This window comes from Lissotriton vulgaris, chromosome 1_1 (assembly GCF_964263255.1).
Source record: "Lissotriton vulgaris chromosome 1_1, aLisVul1.2, whole genome shotgun sequence".
In the NCBI taxonomy this organism is placed as follows: domain Eukaryota; kingdom Metazoa; phylum Chordata; class Amphibia; order Caudata; family Salamandridae; genus Lissotriton; species Lissotriton vulgaris.
Genome location: NC_141685.1, coordinates 214,913,042 through 214,930,162, shown reverse-complemented (window position 1 = coordinate 214,930,162; position 17,121 = coordinate 214,913,042).

The window sequence follows — 17,121 nt, the reverse complement described above, 5'->3', positions numbered from 1 at the left end:
GGAGCTGGGCATGAACCGGGTAGCAGCTGTTCCAATGGTGCTGAACACAAAGAGCACCATAGGAGATCAATCATTGGACTCGGGGAAAAAAAAAAACCCGAATATATCACTGAGACCACTTTATCAAATGCCAAAATGCCCTTTTTCTGCGATTTCCAGATCTAGCCAAATCCATGACTGATGTCCACAAAACAGAGTCTTGCCAGTCTCTAAAAGTAGGAGGTGAGGAGTCCTTCCATTTCCTGCAGATCTCTCTTCTTGCAAGCAGGATGGAATAAAAAACTAAACATTTAGGTAGATGTTGTACTCCTTCCAACACTCCAAAAATAATCAGGGACAGATCCATTGTGACAGGTCTTCCTAAGGACTCAGTGAGGCTGTTGCTAATGTCTTGCCAAAAAGCTGTTAGTGTCGGGCATTCCAAAAACATATGTGTATCCAAAGCAGCGATTTGACCACATTTTGTGCAGGACACTGTCTGACCGCCTGCAAATTTAGAGAGTCTAGCGGGGGAGTAATATACCCTGTATAGGGTAAAGGTGTGATTTCTACGAAGCCATGATGGCCTAACGATACTCAACAAGAGCTCGAAAGAAGATTTCCAAAGTATTTGTAAGTTCACATCCCCCAGAACAGAACCCCATACAGACTCTGGTAAAACAAAGTCTCCATCCACCTCCTCCATTATAGAGTTGTACCATCTAGATATTTCTTTCTTTTCTGGTCCTCTACTTAGTAGATCGGAGATAAAGGGACTATGTCCACCCAATTTGAACTTATTTTTATTAGCAGGAGATGTTTTATAGGCTGCTGCCCAACTATAATTCTGGATATATTTGAAGCGTGAAAAATTAGGACCGATCTTGGCTTGCAAATATTCCCATGAAAATAAATCTCCCTCGTAGAAAAGGTCCCCCCAAACCTCCATGCCCGCCTCCCTAAAAGGGACTGCCAGGATGTCATCAAGCCAAACCGGACCTTCGGGTAAGCCCCACAACGGGGTTTTTTCGCAAAAGTAGTTTACTTTTATAGCTTTCATGATTTCTGCCCATGTTTGTGCAAGACCCTGTAGGATCTTCAGTTTAATTTCTTTTAAAAACTTAGGATTTCCAAACTTAAAAAGAAAACTAGAGTGATTGATATTTTCCCCCTCCAACATTGCTGCATACATCATACCCACCTCCAAGAAATCAGGATTCTTTAACAACATCCTTGAGTGGGATAATTGAAAGGCCCAAGCATAGATTTTTAAATCTGGAGCCGCCAACCCTCCCTTTTCACGTCGCCGTCTTAGTTTTTTCCAGGCGATTCGTGGAAGATGGTTGTGCCAGATAAAAGATGAAACGTTTGATTGAAATTTAGCTAGGATTTTTTGATCAAAATATAGGGGAATGGTGTTAAATAAAAAAGAAATCTTTGGAAGAATAGACATTTTGATAAGGTTGACCCTACCTATTAATGAGAGGGGAAGATGTAACCAAGATTGAAGAAGCTTATGACAGTCTTTAAGTACAGTGGATAAATTAACCTGGACTATTTTATTTATGTCTTTTACAATTGTTAAACCTAAGTAACGCATAGAGGTGCTGGGATGAAGTTCTATAGGTGGATTCTCATCATTCCAGATAAGCATTTCGGTTTTGGTTGCGTTTATCTCATACCCTGACACCTGTCCAAAAGCGGTAGCTAGCTTCACTATGGCAGGGAGACCCGTAATGGCCTCTGATGTTAAAATAAGTACATCGTCGGCATATAATGCCACCTTTCTCGTCCAGCCTTGATAGTGAAAGGGTTTAATGGTGGGCTCCTCCCTTAAATATTGTGCAAAAGGTTCGATGTAAAAATCAAAAAGTAAGGGGGAGAGTGGACAGCCCTGTCGAGTTCCCCTGGTAATAGAAAAAGGACTTGATAATTCTCCATTAACGAGAAGAGATGCCGAGGGGTTGCTGTACAAAAGACTGATCGCCCTACGAAAACCACCACCCACACCAAACTTGGCCAAGGCCTCCGACAGGTAAACCCAATTAACCCTGTCAAAGGCCTTGGTTGCGTCCAGCGTCAGGGCTGCCAATGGAAGCTTATTAGATGTTGCTATATCTATGGCACCGATTAGATCATAGGTCAGTTCATATAATTGTCTTCCCTTTAAGAATCCCTTTTGATCCAAATGAAGGACCGATGGTGCGATTTTAGCTAATCTTGATGATAAGACCGTGGTAAAGATTTTATAGTCCACATTCAGAATAGATATTGGCCTATACGACCCACATTCATCCTTCGGTTTACCTGGTTTTAAGATGAGAGTAATAGAGGCACTATCCCAAGATGTTGGAGGAGACATACCTTCTACGAGAATTTGGTTAAACAGCTTTGTGAGAAAAGGAGAAATCTCTGAGTCTAAGAATTTATATAACTCAGCCGGAAGGCCATCGGGACCCGATGCTTTCCCCTTCTTGGATTTCTTAATGGCTGATATCACCTCACTCTCAGTAATGGGGCTGTCCAAATATTGGGAATGTTCTGGAGAGAGGGAAGGTAAGGTAATATTATCCAACCAGGTCTTGACAGACTCAGCCGATATCACTTTGTCTTCTTTATAAATAACCTGAAAGAATTCCCTAATTGCCTCCCTAATGTCATCATCGGAAGAGAAATTAGTGTTACCTATTTTTATGGTTGCAATGTTGTTCCGGACCTGGTCTACCTTAGTCTTCCAGGCCAGAGGTTTGCCTGCACCTTCACTATATTCGAAGTGGGCCAGCTTGCTGGCTTCCCACCTCTGTTGGACTCTCAAACTCAGAGTCGATGCCAGGGTCCCCTTTAGGGTTGCAAGTTTGTTATATAGGGGGTCTAATATTGACCTTGAAGATCCATTACTTAGATCAATTTCCTGTTCAATAGAAGCCATATCTAATTCTATAGAAGAGATCCATTTGTTGTAACTCTTTCTCTGGAAGGCTACTTTGGCAACAATCAATCCTCTCAGTGTTGCCTTATATGAATCCCAGATAATTTTATCAGACGCAGTACCATCATTAGATAGGAAGAAATTACGTGTCTCTGTCTTTAAAAAAGAAATGTCCTCCTCATTAGTGAGCAAGGAACGATCAAAGGACCAGACAGTCAAAGTCTTTTTTCTATGAAGACTCATCCCCAATTTAACAGCAGAATGATCTGAAAGGTGTGACCGGAGATATTCTATTGTTTTAAATGAATCGACCAGTCTTTGGGTCGTTAAAATGTATTCTATCCTAGACTTATGGTGATACTTATAATTCCTGTAAGAGACCCCCTGTTGGTTTCCTGATCTTTGTCGCCAGACGTCGACGAACCCTTGTTCTCTTATGGCATCTAAAAGAAAGGATCTGGTTTTAGACAAAACTCTGGAACGATTGTTGGGAGACTTATCCAGGATGGGGTCCAAGACAATATTAAAGTCACCAGCTAAGATAATGGGCCCTGATATTGATAGTAACTTCAAAAAAATTGTTTCCAGTATCGTGGGGTCATCCTGGTTTGGACCATAATAGCCAACTATTGTAATTGAAGCCCCGGCAATAAGAACTGTCGCAATAGCCCATCTGCCAGAAAAATCCACAACCTTTGAGATTAACTTGGCTTTGGCTCCCTTTTTAAAAATGATTGCAACCCCTCTTGTATGAGATGTTTGTGCGGTAGTGACCATAAAATCAATCCATCTATTCTATTTGATTATTTCCAACATTTCAGTGTGTGTAAGATGAGTTTCCTGCAATACCATGACCTGCACTGCCGATTCTTTCAGATATTGTAGAATTCTATTTGCACGGGGCTTTGTGCGCAGGCCATTGATGGTCCAGGAAAGGAGACTTATACTACTCATCTCTTAACCGATAGAACAATTTACTTAATGTTGCATCAAAAAGAGACATTTGTAATTCTGTTAAATGTTTGTACCCAGCAATTATAAGTAAAGTATGTAAGATATGTGAAATGTATGAACCCAAAATTATTATTCCAAAAATTTCCATACTGGTTATTGAGGACAATTTATATTTTTGCCACCCCTGTGCACTCACCCGCTCAAGGTGAGAGCCCCCCCCGTGAAGAACCCTTGCATTATCTAACCGGAACATAGTCCCAGTAGATAGTGCCCACCGGTTGATCCCCTACAGAAAAGTCCCACCGCTAACTATTCAGGTAAGTAGACCTAAATCAGTAAGATGATTTTTGTGTTTTTTTCTTTTTCTTCTTTCTTCTTTTTTTTCTTTTTTTTCCCCTTTAATTCAATTGCCCTTTTCCCTCTTTCTTTTAATTCTTTTTCCCCCTTTTTCCTTTTTTTCCTTTCTTCCTTTCCCTTATCCAATCCCTCTCTGTCTCATTTTGTCCACATGTAGCCACATGTGGAGATATGTACCACCGATCATTCTTATTAAAAATTAGGACTCTGAGAAGACAAACATCAAACATATTGAGTCCATTTGGTACTAGGGAGAGGGGGAGCTATCTATATTCAAGATTTATGCCAAGATTCTTTCCATCCAAGCCCACTTATGGGTCATTACTGATTATTCAGGTCATTTTTTTTTTTTACTCTTACCCTAAGAGGCTGTTTTACCCAGATCCATTAGCAACTCATCTGCCGCTTGCACTGACCTAATGTTATACATCTTGTTATTATGCATAACTTTAAGAGCTGCCGGGAACATCAGCTGGGCCGTTGCCCCCAATCTTCTGAAAGTATCCAGGCGTTTGCCAAACTCCCACTGTTTTTCAAGTGTTATTCGGGACAAGTCAGATCTTATCAAAAAAGTAAAGCCTTTCCCAGACAGGGACTTTTGCTTCAGGGCCATATTCAAAATACGTTCCTTCAAAACGTAGGTGTGAAAGTTTACCAAAATCTTTCGTGGTTTAGAACGCTGAGGATTAAGCCTAAAGGGGTCTCTATGTACTCTCTGGATGTCAACAGACAACTCCTCGGTAGTGTGTTCTAATGGCAAAGCTTCCTTCAGTAGTGAGACGATGTACTGCTTTATATCTGACCCTTCAGAGCCTTCTGGAACATTTAAAATGCGGATATTTCCTCTTCTCGCATTATTCTCGAGGGTCTCCACCCTCTCACTAAGGGCCAGATCTTCCTTTGTAAGTTTGACTATATCCTGCCTTGCCTGATCGAGATAAACTGTATGGACGCCTACTGTTTCTTCTAATACTCCCGTTCTTATAGTGATTTTTTCGATTTTACTGTCAAGCGATTCGCAATAATTTTTGAACCCTTGTTGATTGGCTGCAGACTCAGCAAATCCTTTCCTTATCTCCTCAGTGAGAGCTGAGAACATCTCTAGTACAGAGGCTGCTGTCAACGGAGCTTGAGAGATTAGAGGGACCGGTAAGGGACTAATCTCAAGTCGAACCGAATTTGCTGAAACATCTTCAAGTGGCCCCCCAGATGCACCGCCAACAGCACCCAAATCAGTAGAATCTAATTCTTCATCCTCTTAAAAAAAAATCTACGGTGGGAGATTGAAGTTCACTCAACTGCTGCTCCAAGACCAACTTTGATTGTGACTGATGTTGGTCTGGATCTAGTAATCCTCGCGAACTGGCCTCTTCACCAGAGATTATATCAGTAACTTTAGCAAAGTCGATTATTTGATCAGGGAGTCTCCCGTCTTGAGCCGACTCTTTGGATAATACTGTATCCGTTGATGTGGATAGATTAACAGCTGTTGTAGTATTGGAATCCGATATTGATGTTGCCGCCATGCCTTGACTGTTTAAACCTTCAGAAAGATGTAGAATCTGAGGAATGGCTTTAAAATAGGCGCGGAGTGAAGGTGTTAGTTTAGAACCTGCAGAAAGTACAACTTTAGTATCCTTGTAGTTAATCTTTGCTTTTGCTTTGGATTTAGCCCTCACACTTGAGGCTTTAGACTTGAATTCGGTATTTAGATATGAGGAGGGTTTCGATTTGGATAGTGTTTTAGTTGCTTCTCCTGCTTCTGCTTCTGCCCCCTTTCTAAGGTTCCGACCTTATTAAGCACTACCTTCTTCTTCTGTCGGCGACCACAACCACTCTTAGTTCCGCTTTTGGGAGTATTAGGTAAATCATTAATTGCATTACGTGCACCAGATGATGCTGACGTATTTTTGTCAAGAAGGGACTGTGCTTTCTCCCTGTAATAACCGATTTTTTCCGGCCTTTTAGAGGGACGATGATGGAGGATGACTCCAGCCTATTACCCTTATAGTATAGGGATTAGGACTATAAGTAGGACCTATCCATGAGGCACAGTAGTGCATTTTCGTACCCTTTTCTTTAGATCAGGGCTTATAAACTTAAGCTAGGGGATAGATATATAAGTATTAGTGATGATCCATCCTTTTGCAAGAGTGTTAGTATATCTTCCATGGAGTTATGCGTATTTTGGGCCTTGTAGGCCTTAAACGGGACAGACTCCATCTTGCTCTCTGCCTGGTAGCTTGAGAGGCTTTCTAGGTCAAGTGTAATGTTTTAGTTTCAAGGTGTTGTTCGCTTGGAGAGAACCGGTTCAGGCTGGCCCTTATCGAAAGACTGTATTTTTCTCCACTCCGAAGACACAACTTCAGGCCGGCCGGCTGGGAACGTGTCCTTGGTACGGGGAGGTACAAGAATTTGGTGGGCGGCAGGTTGCTGGCCGTAACTTTCCATGAAGGGACAGGTTTTGATATTAGCAAAAGTGTTAGGCGATGAGTCAGTTAGTTCGTAGACGGCAGCTAGCCGTTAGCATCTATGCTATTAATTATTTCTGAGGCGGACAGTCGCCATTTTGAAGTCCGAGAAAGATTCTAAAGCCGAGACTCTCTGAGAAAGACTGAAGGAGAGATAGCGCGGAGCGCACAGAGACAGAGAGAGAGAGAGAGACGGTAGCCAACAGCGAGCAAGGTTCCAGTGACTTGGAGGGGAGCAGAGGAGATTGAGTCTAGCGGTGCAGACGTGTACCTGTGACGGCTGAGGTGTGATTTCGAGACGAGCCAAGACACAGAGACGAGAAGGGAACCTAGATGACTGCCGAGCCCCGACTTCATATTAACAAGGTGACCTCCGCCCTTTCCCATATTAAGCGCGCATTCTAACCTTTTTCCTTTTCTTTGCAGAATATACATTGCATAGTATTGTGTTTATGTTTATTGCAAATAAATACCCCAGTTCTTAGTGAACCGACATGTGCCTTGTATTCTTGTTCGATCGGGGTAACCTTGCCTTCTAGTCAGACATTGTTTGCGTGAACAGATGTGATTCCCGATCAGGTAAGGAATGAATGAAAAATGAGGGAGGAGGGGAACGTTTGATGCCAAGAGCAGAAGGTACATATATATCAATTTGGAAAGTCGTATTGATTTCTATTATCGTAGTTTTATCCCGAGTAGATAAATGAGAAAATTCCTCCCTAACTATTCATAGGAAAGTGATCGTCGTTAGTATACGGCGTTAATGAGAGCACCGGAGGGATACGGTGCGTAGGTTCGCCGGATTGTGAACCGTGTGTAAATGAGAGCACCGGAGGGATACGGTGCGTAGGTTCGCCAGATTGTGAACCGTGTGTAAATGAGAGCACTGGGGCTGCAGACCCATGTGTGTAGACACGCCGGATTGTGTGTCGAGTGAGCACTGATAGAGCTCAGTGTGTAAGGGTATATAATTAGATCTGCCCCAGGGTAGATTAGTCTGGGCCTAAGTGGCCGCGAGATTAGTTGGTATGAATAGGGTATTGTAGAAAAACCTATGCATGTTTATTGCTATTTCCCCATCCTTAGGTACAAGATGTACATATATATATATATATATATATACATACCTATTGTAAATACGTTCTAAGGTGGGAGGTGATTACGTTCCGGCTGGGTTAGAGGGGCCCCTAGGGGCTGATTCCATCTAAGCGGAAAATCCGGCCGTTACATCTGGCGTCACGAACTGTTTACGAAGCCTGTGTGCGCTGTATTGTTTTCGACTTGCTGGTTTGCGCTCGGCTCGTACGTGTTTTCTTTGTTGATATTTGTGTATATATTTTTTGTGTGTTAAAATGTTTTCGAAAAAATCGGGATCTGTTTTCAAATTGCCTGTTCAAATTCCCGACTGGGAATCAACGCCTTACGAGGCCTTGGCCCGTGAAAGGGCCGATTCTACTGGTTTGGCGAGAATTGGTCTTCTTGTCTGGAGCAGGCGGAGCCTGCTGATGTGGTTTCTTGCTTGCAAAAAGCTCCAGTAGTGAAAGGTGATGAGCTTCCTATTTTAGGACGCAGAGGTTGGATTGTGCTGCATGCATACAGAATTCTTCATGAGAGGTTTGTTCAGTTGCGAAAGCAATGTAAAGATATGGAAGGACAGGTTGTTGAATTGCAAAATGCGCATACGCTTTTGCGGTGTCAAAATAAATTGCTTGCCGACAAACTTGAGACTTATCAGACTATAGCCGAAAGGGCTGCGGTTCGCATTGCGAGGTATAAATACAAACACCGTCATGGTCGTGTGTCTACACGGAAGGTGCGTCTGGTCGTGGCGAAAGCCGGACTGGATTGGAACCCTGACGAGTGGGATGGCAACATCTGGGATTCTAATGCCTCTGACTCCTCGGCTGAGGAGGGTGATAAACACGAGTCTTCTCGCTCCGGACGTGACTGTAAATCTACTTCTTGTGACAAAGACGACATGTCTGGCGACCGTGGTCGCTCTTCCCGTCCTGATGTCGTATCTCATCCTGATTATTCTTCTGAATCTAAGGACAGGGCTTCTTCGGGGGCTCTTCCGGAGGTTTCTGCTCATCCTGTATTTCGTCGCAAATTACAACAAGCTCCTGGTAATCCGGGTGGAGTTGCTCTGGATAGTATTGAAGATTTTACTCAACAGGAGGTTAGTGACATTTTACAACGCTTTCGTCAACGGCCCGGTGAGGCTTTGCTTACGTGGATGGTGCACCTTTATGAACTGGGCGCTGCCGGTATCATGCTCGATGCTGTTGATTGTTTACGATTTTGCTCTTTGAGTTCCGATTCTACTATACAAGATCATTTTCGAAATTATAATGGTGCTGGCCAAATTAGTTTGCTCCAGCTTGCGTCTGATGGCTGTAACCATAAATACCCTACTGAGTCTGATTGGCCTGTCAATGATAAGCCGTGGTACACTTTGGGTGATGCGTCGCAACGTCTGAAGGAGGAAGTGATGAAGACCACGATTTTTCTCAGTACTTCTGACAGGTTGTTGGACGGTCTTTTGACATCTTCTGTACGCAATCGCATTATCCGTTCTTCCCCTGTTGCTTACAAGCAGGTTATGATGACTTTATTGATTAATCAGACTGGCAATCCTCTGTCTACGGTGCTTGAATCTGTTCGTCAGCTTGGTGAGCTGGGTGAATGGTTTAAATCTGAGAGACAATCTCGACCTGCGGGTCGTACTGCTCGGGATTACAAGTTCTCTAGACGTGATATGTTTCTTGCACTTTTGGCTGATGGTGTGAAAAGGGAGGACATTGATGGCGAGCCTAATAATCGCTTGTGGGAGATATTCCGTAAGCGTGGTTTGGATCGGAGGGAGGGTGCCCGTCGTGTACGAAAGAATGATTGTGGCCGTGGTTCTGATGACAGTGGTGATGAGAGGCGCCGTGTGGATTCTGATCGCCGTGGTGACCGGCGCTATGATCGTGATGTGTCCCCTCGTCGTGACAATGTGAGAGAGAGAGAGGGGGAAAAAGAAAGGGGGAGAGATGATCGTGATTCCAACTGATATAGAGATGAGAGAGATTATTCCCCTGAGCTGAGGAGAAGGGAGGATCGTCACAGGCTTGCTGATCGTAATTCACAATACTATGAAAATGACAAAAATCCATTTCGTAATGGAGATGGATATGAACAGGACATTTTGATACCCAAGAAAGATGAGAGTATTTATCCTGATTTGTCTTGGTTGACAGAACGCAGTAAAAATGACTAGGAAATAGGTCAAGCTCCAGTACGCAGGTGGGCTCACAGAGACAATAGACCCTATGTAGATATTGAGATTTTTTGGAAACATCGTAATATCCAAAGGGCCCGAGCATTAGTGGATACAGGAGCGGAGGCCACTTTAATTCATGGTAAATCAAAGAAATTTAAGGGACGATTCTTCACAATTACTGGTTTAGGTGGAAAAGAAACCCCGGCAGTACAAACTACACTTGAGATGAAAATTGGTAGGATTCCCCGTAAAGAATATTCTGTGTTAGTTGTACCACTTTTGGAGTATATAATTGGAATTGATATTTTGAAAGGAATGACTTTGCATTTGGAGGATGGTTGTTATCTATTTGGAACCAAGCATTACATTTCGTCCAGACCCGTTCGGGTTGGCCGTTTACGAATGCCTCCCATTAAAATTCCTCAAGCTACGAAAGTAGTTTCTCAGAAACAATATCGTATTCCAGGTGGTCATGAAGAAATTAGTGCCACAATTCAGGATTTGGTTGATGCAGGAGTTATAACTCCGGTCACTTCTGCTTGGAATAATCCCGTTTGGCCCGTGCGTAAGAGTGATAATTCTTGGCGCATGACTGTTGATTATCGAGAATTGAACAAACATACACCTCGTTTGACTGTTGCAGTGCCAGACATTGTTACTTTGATTCAGAGAATTCAGAAGCATCCAGGTACATGGTATGCGTCCATTGATATTGCTAATGCTTTCTTTTCAATTCCAATTGCCCCCGAGTGTCAGGAACAATTCAGTTTTACCTGGAATGGACGTCAAATGACGTTTAGGAGTCTTCCTCAAGGTTATGTACATAGCCCTACGATCTGTCACCGGCTGGTGGCGGAACATTTGTCTGAGGTGCCCGTACATCCACAAATACAGGTGTGTCATTATATTGATGACATTTTGATCCAAGGTGAGACGCAAGATCAGGTCCAGTCCCATTTAGATCAGACTCTTGATTGTTTACAAGCAAAAGGTTGGGAAATTAATCCTGATAAATTACAAGGCCCATCCTAAAATGTTAAATTTTTAGGCATCAATTGGCATGAAGGTCACAGAGAAGTGATCCCACAGGTAAAGCGGAAAATGTTAGATTTTGCGGTTCCAAGGAATAGGAAAGAGGCTCAGAGTTTCATTGGTTTGTTTGGTTTTTGGCGTCAGCATATTCCCCATTTGAGTCAGATTTTGGCTCCCTCATAACGAGTCACTCGTAAAAAGAATGCGTTTGAATGGGGGGAACCACAACAGAATGCATTTAATTTGGCGAAAGAAGCAATTCAGTACGCCTTGGATTTGTGGCCTGTGGGCGAGGGTGATGTGGATCTGAATGTGTCTGTGGAAGGTCCGTATGCCAATTGGAGTCTATGGCAAAAGCAGGGCAGACAAAAAGTGCCCTTAGGTTTTTGGACTAAAAAGTTACCTGAGGCTGGTGAGCGTTATACACCTTTTGAAAAACAGTTGCTTGCATGTTACTGGGCTCTGGTGGATACCGAGCAATTGACCCTAGGTCATGCTGTGATTTTGGGACCTGAAATTCCTATCATGCAGTGGGTTTTGAGTTCGCCAAAATCCCATCGGATTGGACATGCTCAAGAGGCGAGTGTGATTAAATGGAAATTGTACATACAGGACAGGGCATGTGTGGGTCCGAAAGGTGTGGCAGTGTTGCATGAGCGAGTGGCGCAGGCGCCATCGAATGAGACTGGAAGTGGTTGTTCTGTGCCTGTAGTACAGGAATCTCCTGTCAAGTGGGGTAAATCATTCGATGATCTGTCCGCGGAGGATAGAAAACATGTGTGGTTTACGGATGGTTCAGCGAGGTTCATTGGTGAGAAACGGCATTGGAAAGCAGTGTCATATAATCCGAGTACGCAGAAATTATTGAGTACAACTGGTGATGGAAAAAGTAGTCAATATGCTGAATTATATGCAGTTTACCAAGTTTTGAAACAGGAACTACCTGGCACATGTCATATTTTCACTGATTCCTGGTCCACTGCTAATGGACTGGCGGTTTGGTTACCAACTTGGCATTCTCATAATTGGGAATTGCATTCAAAAGAACTGTGGGGTAAAGAATTATGGCAAGAAATTTGGGAATTACACCCACAGAGTACTGTTACAATCTTTCATGTGGATGCTCATACCCCGATTGACTCCCTTGACAAATTCTTTCATAATATTGCAGATGAAAAGTCTAAAATTTCTGAGGCAGTGGTGGACATGCAGGATTCTGATTTGGCAGGGTTGGCGAAATGGGCCCACCAAAAAGCAGGACATTTTGGAGAAAGAGCCACTAGCAGGTGGGCTTCCGATCGAGGAATTCATATTCCTTTAAATTTGATTAAAGATGTCATTCTGCATTGTCCCATTTGTCAGCATTCTAGAAAGAGAAAAGTGCCTCATATTGTTCGAGGCCATTTACATCGAGGAAAATTGATTATATTGGCCCACTCCCTATGAGCAGAAATTGTCAGTATATTTGTACCGCTGTTGATACCTATAGTGGCCTTCTGGTCGCTTTCCCTTGTAAAAATGCTACCCAAATCAATACCATTAAAACATTGGAACTACTCATTTTATATTATGGTGTTCCATTTCAAATTCAATCTGATAATGCATCCCACTTCCGTGGAAGATTGGTGCAGGAATTCTGTGTGGAAAATAACATTGAATGGGTGTTTCATATTCCATATTATCCACAGGCTTCGGGATTGATTGAGAGGATGAATGGTTTGTTAAAGGAACAATTACGAAAGTTAACGGATGAACATTACAAACACTGGAGGGACTTCTTACTCCAGGCATTATTGATTTTAAACAATCATCCCTTGTTGCATGCCGAATCTCCTTTAATGCGTTTGTTTCCTCCAACTGTTGATGCGAAACCTAATACCCTTGTTAATACTGTCATGTATTGGGAAATTACCCCCGGAGCTTTGGCTCCATGTAGAGCAACCCCGGTTTCCGCAGGCTTGGACCTGCATGCTATGAATGACGTTGTCCTAAAAGGTAGAGACCGAATCATTGTTGAAACTGGCATTGGTGTCTGTATACCAGCCGGTAGCTTTGGACTGATTGCCCCTAGATCGGGCCTTGCCTTGAAAGGTATTCAAGTTCTTGGAGGAGTGATTGACAGCGATTATCAGGGAGAGATTAAGGTCCTCCTGCTTAATAGCATTGAGGTTGATTTATCATTTAAAAAGTCTGACCGTGTTGCTCAGTTGCTGATTATGCCTGTCTTCTGTGGTGAGATTAAGAAAGGCACTGCCCCGACTTTGCTAACGACACGTGGCCAAAAGGGCTTCGGCTCCTCCGATAACCCTGGCGCTAAAATATGGGTGCAATCGCCTAAACATCCCCCTGAACAGGCTGAAGTTATTGCGACCGGTCGTGACAACACCATTTTGGTGATGAAGCCAGGGAAAGATAGCTGGGAAGCTGTCCCAGCTGACAAATGTTACTTACGAGAATGATTAAGGCCTGTGTTTGTATTCTTTCAGATCATTCTCTGGATTGCTGCTGCAGGATGTGCCGGCGTTGGACTCCTTTTGGTCTGCTACGCCGGGAGAGGAGAGAACCCACCGACTTCGGTTGATTGGAGAACCCGAGTTCCTCGTTCCTTCGCTGCGTGGGATTCTTCGTCAAACTTCTGGATTACTCTTGCCAAAAGAGTTACTAACTCTCCACATTTTTGCCTCACTCCCATGAGGTCTGTGACTAATATTCTGGCGACCTGTTTGCTTGCTGTCCCTGCTTCCACTGAGACTTTGCGACATATTTTCAATATTTCCAGTGCCCGACCAAATATCATTCTGGGCGATTTTTCGGCTCACGAATTCTGCCCCTTGTGTACGGTCATATTTGACTCCCCCAATTCATTCCCAAATCACTACCTATAATATTTCACAGGGTGATCTATGCTTCATCTTGACATGTGATCCCAAGGCCATCACAGAATGTCTTAAATTAAAATTGCAGGCTGCCACTTCTTTTTCAGCTCATCAACGATTATTGTGTTTACAAAGACTTCCAAGTTCGTGCATTTCCGTTAAGAACAATATGACATGTAAACGTATATTGGTTGCTCCTAGTTATTACCGTGTAATGTTACTGCCTGCTGGATGGCTGTTCTCCTGTGGGAATACCTCCTGGCCCTATATTCCCGCTAATATTTCTGGAGGTCCATGTGCTATCACTAGATTAAGCTTGTTAATGTTTTCATCGCACCCTGGTTCCCATTCCCATGTAGTACGAGACTCTATGATGTTACATGAAGACTGTGATTCCTCCATACATCTTTATTCTAAATCTGAATATCTTAGTTTAGCTATTTCTATCATTGGTGTCCCGGCTTTAGCCATTTATAACGCTAAAACAATTGGCAAGATGGCCTGCTGAATGGTTAAATCCATTAATCAGACTTCTACTGTATTATCTGACTTATTATTAGATGCCGAGGGTGAACGTCGAGCTATTTTGCAAAACCGCGCTGCGATTGATTACCTCTTGTTAAAACATGGACATGAATGTTCTGACTTTGAAGGTCTTTGCTGTTTCAACTTATCTGACCACTCTAAATCTATCCAAGCCCATATTGACAAACTCCACGATTTGACTGCAGAAGTTAGCCAACTTATTGATCAGGGCTGGTTTGATTGGCTCTTTAACTGGTTACCTGACTTACATTCTTTATGACAGATTCTAGGGGGTATTATGATTTTTATTTGTGTTTTAGTGGCTATTTGCTGCTTTATTCAGTGCATTCCTTCTCTACTCCAATATTGTAGATTTAGCGGGAGACATAGATCAGTTAATTCTGTTTCTTATTATTCTTCTACTGATGTTAGTTCTATATAGAACATGGCTAATAGACTGGAGTCAAGGGTGAAATGTAATAACCGATTTTTTCCGGCCCTTTTAGAGGGAGGATGATGGAGGATGACTCCAGCCTATTACCCTTATAGTATAGGGATTAGGACTATAAGTAGGACCTATCCATGAGGCACAGTAGTGCATTTTCGTACCCTTTTCTTTAGATCAGGGCTTATAAACTTAAGCTAGGGGATAGATATATAAGTATTAGTGATGATCCATCCTTTTGCAAGAGTGTTAGTATATCTTCCATGGAGTTATGCGTATTTTGGGCCTTGTAGGCCTTAAACGGGACAGACTCCATCTTGCTCTCTGCCTGGTAGCTTGAGAGGCTTTCTAGGTCAAGTGTAATGTTTTAGTTTCAAGGTGTTGTTCGCTTGGAGAGAACCGGTTCAGGCTGGCCCTTATCGAAAGACTGTATTTTTCTCCACTCCGAAGACACAACTTCAGGCTGGCCGGCTGGGAACGTGTCCTTGGTACGCGGAGGTACAAGAATTTGGTGGGCGGCAGGTTGCTGGCCGTAACTTTCCATGAAGGGACAGGTTTTGATATTAGCGAAAGTGTTAGGCGATGAGTCAGTTAGTTCGTAGACGGCAGCTAGCCGTTAGCATCTATGCTATTAATTATTTCTGAGGCGGACAGTCGCCATTTTGAAGTCCGAGAAAGATTCTAAAGCCGAGACTCTCTGAGAAAGACTGAAGGAGAGATAGCGCGGAGCGCACAGAGACAGTGAGAGAGAGAGAGAGATGGTAGCTAACAGCGAGCAAGGTTCCAGTGACTTGGAGGGGAGCAGAGGAGATTGAGTCTAGCGGTGCAGACGTGTACCTGTGACGGCTGAGGTGTGATTTCGAGACGAGCCAAGACACAGAGACGAGAAGGGAACCTAGATGACTGCCGAGCCCCGACTTCATATTAACAAGGTGACCTCCGCCCTTTCCCATATTAAGCGCGCATTCTAACCTTTTTCCTTTTCTTTGCAGAATATACATTGCATAGTATCGTGTTTATGTTTATTGCAAATAAATACCCCAGTTCTTAGTGAACCGACATGTGCCTTGTATTCTTGTTTGATCGGGGTAACCTTGCCTTCTAGTCAGACATTGTTTGCGTGAACGGATGTGATGTGATTCCCGATCAGGTAAGGAATGAATGAAAAATGAGGGAGGAGGGGAACGTTTGATGCCAAGAGCAGAAGGTACATATATATCAATTTGGAAAGTCGTATTGATTTCTATTATCGTAGTTTTATCCCGAGTAGATACATGAGAAAATTCCTCCCTAACTATTCATAGGAAAGTGATCGTCGTTAGTATACGGCGTTAATGAGAGCACCGGAGGGATACGGTGCGTAGGTTCGCCGGATTGTGAACCGTGTGTAAATGAGAGCACCGGAGGGATACGGTGGGATACGGTGCGTAGGTTCGCCAGATTGTGAACCGTGTGTAAATGAGAGCACTGGGGCTGCAGACCCATGTGTGTAGACACGCCGGATTGTGTGTCGAGTGAGCACTGATAGAGCTCAGTGTGTAAGGGTATATAATTAGATCTGCCCCAGGGTAGATTAGTCTGGGCCTAAGTGGCCGCGAGACTAGTTGGTATGAATAGGATATTGTAGAAAAACCTATGCATGTTTATTGCTATTTCCCCATCCTTAGGTACAAGATGTACATATATATATATATATATCCATACCTATTGTAAATACGTTCTAAGGTGGGAGGTGATTACGTTCCGGCTGGGTTAGAGGGGCTCCTAGGGGCTGATTCCATCTAAGCGGAAAATCCGGTCGTTACACTCCCCTACCTTGACCGCGTTACCCTTCAGATCAGACAGAGTAATATCTAGCAGTTCCTGACTGATAGGGCTGATATTGACCAATTCATGCTCAAGAGTCCCCTCCACTGTTGAGACGATAGCAGGAGCTTGTAAGTATTGGGGAGCTTCGTGAGAATCACCTTTAGAAGGAGAAACCCCACTTATTTCAGTATCCGTGGCAGTACGTCTTACAGGCTCTAAAGATGTCTTTACGCTCTTGGGGGGAGAGAAAAGAAGGTTCCTCAATTTTTTCCCTTTTCTAAGCTTCAGGGCGGCTATACATATCCTTGGACTAAATAAAGTGCCTGGTGTATTTAAACGCTCGTTAGTAGAAGTTAAGGGAGTTGGGGGAGATATAAAGTTGTTGCTAAATCCTGATTGATGTGGAGTATAAAAAGTGTAAATAGCTCCAAAGTCTCCTCCACTCGATTCACTACCGCTCTGGCTGCAGCAGATTCCAA